The sequence below is a fragment of the Triticum aestivum genome, chromosome 6B, assembly GCF_018294505.1.
Source record: "Triticum aestivum cultivar Chinese Spring chromosome 6B, IWGSC CS RefSeq v2.1, whole genome shotgun sequence".
Taxonomy (NCBI): Eukaryota; Viridiplantae; Streptophyta; class Magnoliopsida; order Poales; family Poaceae; genus Triticum; species Triticum aestivum.
Window position 1 is genome coordinate 630,039,945 of NC_057810.1, and position 7,117 is coordinate 630,047,061.

The following is a 7,117-nucleotide window of genomic DNA, read 5'->3' on the forward strand; positions in this document are numbered from 1 at the left end:
AAATTACATAATAAGCTTAATTAGCTCCAAAATGACCTATTTAACCTAGGATAGCTCTAAAATGACCTATACTTAGCATTTTTTCCTTCAAAATGACTTAATATGCTTAGCTAGCTTAAAAATGACCTATACTTAGAATCTTTTCCTCCAAAATTAGTTAATATGCTTAACTAGCTCTAAAATGACATAATATACTTAAGAAATGACATAGTTTAGCTCCTAAATGACTTCACATGCTTAGCTAGCTCCAAAATGACATAATAAGCTTAATTAGCTCCAAAATGACATATTTAACCTAGGATAGCTCTAAAATGACATATACTTAGCATTTTTCCTCCAAAATGACTTAATATTCTTAGCTAGCATAAAAATGACCTATTTAACCAAGGATAGCTCTAAAATGACCTATACTTAGCATCTTTTCCTCAAAAAAGACTAAATATGCTTAGTTAGCTCTAAAATGATATAGTATGCTTAAGAAATGACATATTTTAGGTCCTAAAGGACTTCATATGCTTAGCTAGCTCCAAAATGACATAATAACCTTACTTAGCTTCAAAATGACCTATTGAACCCAGGCTAGCTCTAAAATGACCTATACTTAGCATTTTTTCCTCCAAAATGACTTAATATGCTTAGCTAGCTCAAAAATTACATAATAAGCTTAATTAGCTCCAAAATGACCTATTTAACCTAGGATAGCTCTAAAATGACCTATACTTAGCATTCTTTCCTTCAAAATGACTTAATATGCTTAGCTAGCTTAAAATGACCTATACTTAGAATCTTTTCCTCCAAAATTAGTTAATATGCTTAACTAGCTCTAAAATGACATAATATACTTAAGAAATGACATAGTTTAGCTCCTAAATGACTTCACATGCTTAGCTAGCTCCAAAATGACATAATAAGCTTAATTAGCTCCAAAATGACATATTTAACCTAGGATAGCTCTAAAATGACCTATACTTAGCATTTTCCCTCCAAAATGACTTAATATGCTTAGCTAGCATAAAAATGACCTATTTAACCTAGGATAGCTCTAAAATGACCTATACTTAGCATCTTTTCCTCAAAAAAGACTTAATATGCTTAGCTAGCTCTAAAATGATATAGTATGCTTAATAAATGACATATTTTAGGTCCTAAATGACTTCATATGCTTAGCTAGCTCCAAAATGACATAATAACCTTACTTAGCTTCAAAATGACCTATTCAACCCAGGCTAGCTCTAAAATGACCTATACTTGGCATTTTTTCCTCCAATATGACTTAATATGCTTAGCTAGCTCAAAAATTACATAATAAGCTTAATTAGCTCCAAAATGACCTATTTAACCTAGGATAGCTCTAAAATGACCTATACTTAGCATTTTTTCCTTCAAAATGACTTAATATGCTTAGCTAGCTTAAAAATGACCTATACTTAGAATCTTTTCCTCCAAAATTAGTTAATATGCTTAACTAGCTCTAAAATGACATAATATGCTTAAGAAATGACATAGTTTAGCTCCTAAATGACTTCACATGCTTAGCTAGCTCCAAAATGACATAATAAGCTTAATTAGCTCCAAAATGACATATTTAACCTAGAATAGCTCTAAAATGACTTATACTTAGCATTTTTCCTCCAAAAGGACTTAATATGCTTAGCTAGTATAAAAATGACCTATTTAACCTAGGATAGCTCTAAAATGACCTATACTTAGCATCTTTTCCTCAAAAAAGACTTAATATGCTTAGCTAGCTCTAAAATGATATAGTATGCTTAAGAAATGACATATTTTAGGTCCTAAATGACTTCATATGCTTAGCTAGCTCCAAAATGACATAATAACCTTACTTAGCTTCAAAATGACCTATTCAACCCAGGCTAGCTCTAAAATGACCTATACTTAGCATTTTTTCCTCCAAAATGACTTAATATGCTTAGCTAGCTCAAAAATTACATAATAAGCATAATTAGCTCCAAAATGACCTATTTAACCTAGGATAGCTCTAAAATGACCTGTACTTAGCATTTTTTCCTTCAAAATGACTTAATATGCTTAGCTAGCTTAAAAATGACCTATACTTAGAATCTTTTCCTCCAAAATTAGTTAATATGCTTAACTAGCTCTAAAATGACATAATATACTTAAGAAATGACATAGTTTAGCTCCTAAATGACTTCACATGCTTAGCTAGCTCCAAAATGACATAATAAGCTTAATTAGCTCCAAAATGACATATTTAACCTAGGATAGCTCTAAAATGACCTATACTTAGAATTTTTCCTCCAAAATGACTTAATATGCTTAGCTAGCATAAAAATGACCTATTTAACCTAGGATAGCTCTAAAATGACCTATACTTAGCATCTTTTCCTCAAAAAAGACTTAATATGCTTAGCTAGCTCTAAAATGATATAGTATGCTTAAGAAATGACATATTTTAGGTCCTAAATGACTTCATATGCTTAGCTAGCTCCAAAATGACACAATAACCTCACTTAGCTTCAAAATGACCTATTCAACCCAAGCTAGCTCTAAAATGACCTATACTTAGCATTTTTTCCTCCAAAATGACTTAATATGCTTAGCTAGCTCAAAAATTACATAATAAGCTTAATTAGCTCCAAAATGACCTATTTAAGCTAGGATAGCTCTAAAATGACCTATACTTAGCATTTTTTCCTTCAAAATGACTTAATATGCTTAGCTAGCTTAAAAATGACCTATACTTAGAATCTTTTCCTCCAAAATTAGTTAATATGCTTAACTAGCTCTAAAATGACATAATATGCTTAAGAAATGACATAGTTTAGCTCCTAAATGACTTCACATGCTTAGCTAGCTCCAAAATGACATAATAAGCTTAATTAGCTCCAAAATGACATATTTAACCTAGGATAGCTCTAAAATGACTTATACTTAGCATTTTTCCTCCAAAATGACTTAATATGCTTAGCTAGCATAAAAATGACCTATTTAACCTAGGATAGCTCTAAAATGACCTATACTTAGCATCTTTTCCTCAAAAAAGACTTAATATGCTTAGCTAGCTCTAAAATGCTATAATATGCTTAAGAAATGACATATTTTAGGTCCTAAATGACTTCATATGCTTAGCTAGCTCCAAAATGACATAATAACCTTACTTAGCTTCAAAATGACCTATTCAACCCAGGCTAGCTCTAAAATGACCTATACTTAGCATTTTTTCCTCCAAAATGACTTAATATGCTTAGCTAGCTCAAAATTACATAATAAGCTTAATTAGCTCCAAAATGACCTATTTAACCTAGGATCGCTCTAAAATGACCTATACTTGGCATTTTTTCCTCCAAAATGACTTAATATGCTTAGCTAGTTTAAAAATAACTTATACTTAGAATCTTTTCCTCCAAAATTAGTTAATATGCTTAACTAGCTCTAAAATGACATAATATGCTGAAGAAATGACATAGTTTAGCTCCTAAATGACTTCACATGCTTAGCTAGCTCCAAAATGACATATTTAACCTAGGATAACTCTAAAATGACCTATACTTAGCATTTTTCCTCCAAAATGAGTTAATATGCTTAGCTAGCATAAAAATGACCTATTTAACCTAGGATAGCTCTAAAATGACCTATACTTAGCATCTTTTCCTCAAAAAAGACTTAATATGCTAAGCTAGCTCTAAAATGATATAGTATGCTTAAGAAATGACATATTTTAGGTCCTAAATGACTTCATATGCTTAGCTAGCTCCAAAATGACATAATAACCTTACTTAGCTTCAAAATGACCTATTCAACCCAGGCTAGCTCTAAAATGACCTATACTTAGTATTTTTTCCTCCAAAATGACTTAATATGCTTAGCTAGCTCAAAAATTACATAATAAGCTTAATTAGCTCCAAAATGACCTATTTAACCTAGGATAGCTCTAAAATGACCTATACTTAGCATTTTTTCCTTCAAAATGACATAATATGCTTAGCTAGCTTAAAAATGACCTATACTTAGAATCTTTTCCTCCAAAATTAGTTAATATGCTTAACTAGCTCTAAAATGACATAATATACTTAAGAAATGACATAGTTTAGCTCCTAAATGACTTCACATGCTTAGCTAGCTCCAAAATGACATAATAAGCTTAATTAGCTCCAAAATGACATATTTAACCTAGGGTAGCTCTAAAATGACCTATACTTAGCATTTTTCTTCCAAAATGACTTAATATGCTTAGCTAGCATAAAAATGACCTATTTAACCTAGGATAGCTCTAAAATGACCTATACTTAGCATCTTTTCCTCAAAAAAGACTTAATATGCTTAGCTAGCTCTAAAATGATATAGTATGCTTAAGAAATGACATATTTTAGGTCCCAAATGACTTCATATGCTTAGCTAGCTCCAAAATGACATAATAACCTTACTTAGCTTCAAAATGACCTATTCAACCCAGGCTAGCTCTAAAATGACCTATACTTGGCATTTTTTCCTCCAAAATGACTTAATATGCTTAGCTAGCTCAAAAATTACATAATAAGCTTAATTAGCTCGAAAATGACCTATTTAACCTAGGATAGCTCTAAAATGACCTATACTTAGCATTTTTTCCTTCAAAATGACTTAATATGCTTAGCTAGCTTAAAAATGACCTATACTTAGAATCTTTTCCTCCAAAATTAGTTAATATGCTTAACTAGCTCTAAAATGACATAATATGCTTAAGAAATGACATAGTTTAGCTCTTAAATGACTTCACATGCTTAGCTAGCTCCAAAATGACATAATAAATTTAATTAGCTCCCAAATGACATATTTAACCTAGGATAGCTCTAAAATGACTTATACTTAGCATTTTTCCTCCAAAATGACTTAATATGCTTAGCTAGCATAAAAATGACCTATTTAACCTAGGATAGCTCTAAAATGACCTATACTTAGCATCTTTTCCTCAAAAAAGACTTAATATGCTTAGCTAGCTCTAAAATGATATAATATGCTTAAGAAATGACATATTTTAGGTCCTAAATGACTTCATATGCTTAGCTAGCTCCAAAATGACATAATAACCTTACTTAGCTTCAAAATGACCTATTCAACCCAGGCTAGCTCTAAAATGACCTATACTTAGCATTTTTTCGTCCAAAATGACTTAATATGCTTAGCTAGCTCAAAATTACATAATAAGCTTAATTAGCTCCAAAATGACCTATTTAACCTAGGATCGCTCTAAAATGACCTATACTTGGCATTTTTTCCTCCAAAATGACTTAATATGCTTAGCTAGTTTAAAAATAACTTATACTTAGAATCTTTTCCTCCAAAATTAGTTAATATGCTTAACTAGCTCTAAAATGACATAATATGCTTAAGAAATGACATAGTTTAGCTCCTAAATGACTTCACATGCTTAGCTAGCTCCAAAATGACATATTTAACCTAGGATAGCTCTAAAATGACCTATACTTAGCATTTTTCCTCCAAAATGACTTAATATGCTTAGCTAGCATAAAAATGACCTATTTAACCTAGGATAGCTCTAAAATGACCTATACTAAGCATCTTTTCCTCAAAAAAGACTTAATATGCTAAGCTAGCTCTAAAATGATATAGTATGCTTAAGAAATGACATATTTTAGGTCCTAAATGACTTCATATGCTTAGCTAGCTCCAAAATGACATAATAACCTTACTTAGCTTCAAAATGACCTATTCAACCCAGGCTAGCTCTAAAATGACCTATACTTAGCATTTTTTCCTCCAAAATGACTTAATATGCTTAGCTAGCTCAAAAATTACATAATAAGCTTAATTAGCTCCAAAATGACCTATTTAACCTAGGATAGCTCTAAAATGACCTATACATAGCATTTTTTCCTTCAAAATGACTTAATATGCTTAGCTAGCTTAAAAATGACCTATACTTAGAATCTTTTCCTCCAAAATTAGTTAATATGCTTAACTAGCTCTAAAATGACATAATATACTTAAGAAATGACATAGTTTAGCTCCTAAATGACTTCACATGCTTAGCTAGCTCCAAAATGACATAATAAGCTTAATTAGCTCCAAAATGACATATTTAACCTAGGATAGCTCTAAAATGACATATACTTAGCATTTTTCCTCCAAAATGACTTAATATTCTTAGCCAGCATAAAAATGACCTATTTAACCAAGGATAGCTCTAAAATGACCTATACTTAGCATCTTTTCCTCAAAAAAGACTTAATATGCTTAGTTAGCTCTAAAATGATATAGTATGCTTAAGAAATGACATATTTTAGGTCCTAAATGACTTCATATGCTTAGCTAGCTCCAAAATGACATAATAACCTTACTTAGCTTCAAAATGACCTATTGAACCCAGGCTAGCTCTAAAATGACCTATACTTAGCATTTTTTCCTCCAAAATGACTTAATATGCTTAGCTAGCTCAAAAATTACATAATAAGCTTAATTAGCTCCAAAATGACCTATTTAACCTAGGATAGCTCTAAAATGACCTATACTTAGAATCTTTTCCACCAAAATTAGTTAATATGCTTAACTAGCTCTAAAATGACATAATATGCTTAAGAAATGACATAGTTTAGCTCCTAAATGACTTCACATGCTTAGCTAGCTCCAAAATGACATAATAAGCTTAATTAGCTCCAAAATGACATATTTAACCTAGAATAGCTCTAAAGTGACTTATACTTAGCATTTTTCCTCCAAAATGACTTAATATGCTTAGCTAGTATAAAAATGACCTATTTAACCTAGGATAGCTCTAAAATGACCTATACTTAGCATCTTTTCCTCAAAAAAGACTTAATATGCTTAGCTAGCTCTAAAATGATATAGTATGCTTAAGAAATGACATATTTTAGGTCCTAAATGACTTCATATGCTTAGCTAGCTCCAAAATGACATAATAACCTTACTTAGCTTCAAAATGACCTATTCAACCCAGGCTAGCTCTAAAATGACCTATACTTAGCATTTTTTCCTCCAAAATGACTTAATATGCTTAGCTAGCTCAAAAATTACATAATAAGCTTAATTAGCTCCAAAATGACCTATTTAACCTAGGATAGCTCTAAAATGACCTATACTTAGCATTTTTTCCTTCAAAATGACTTAATATGCTTAG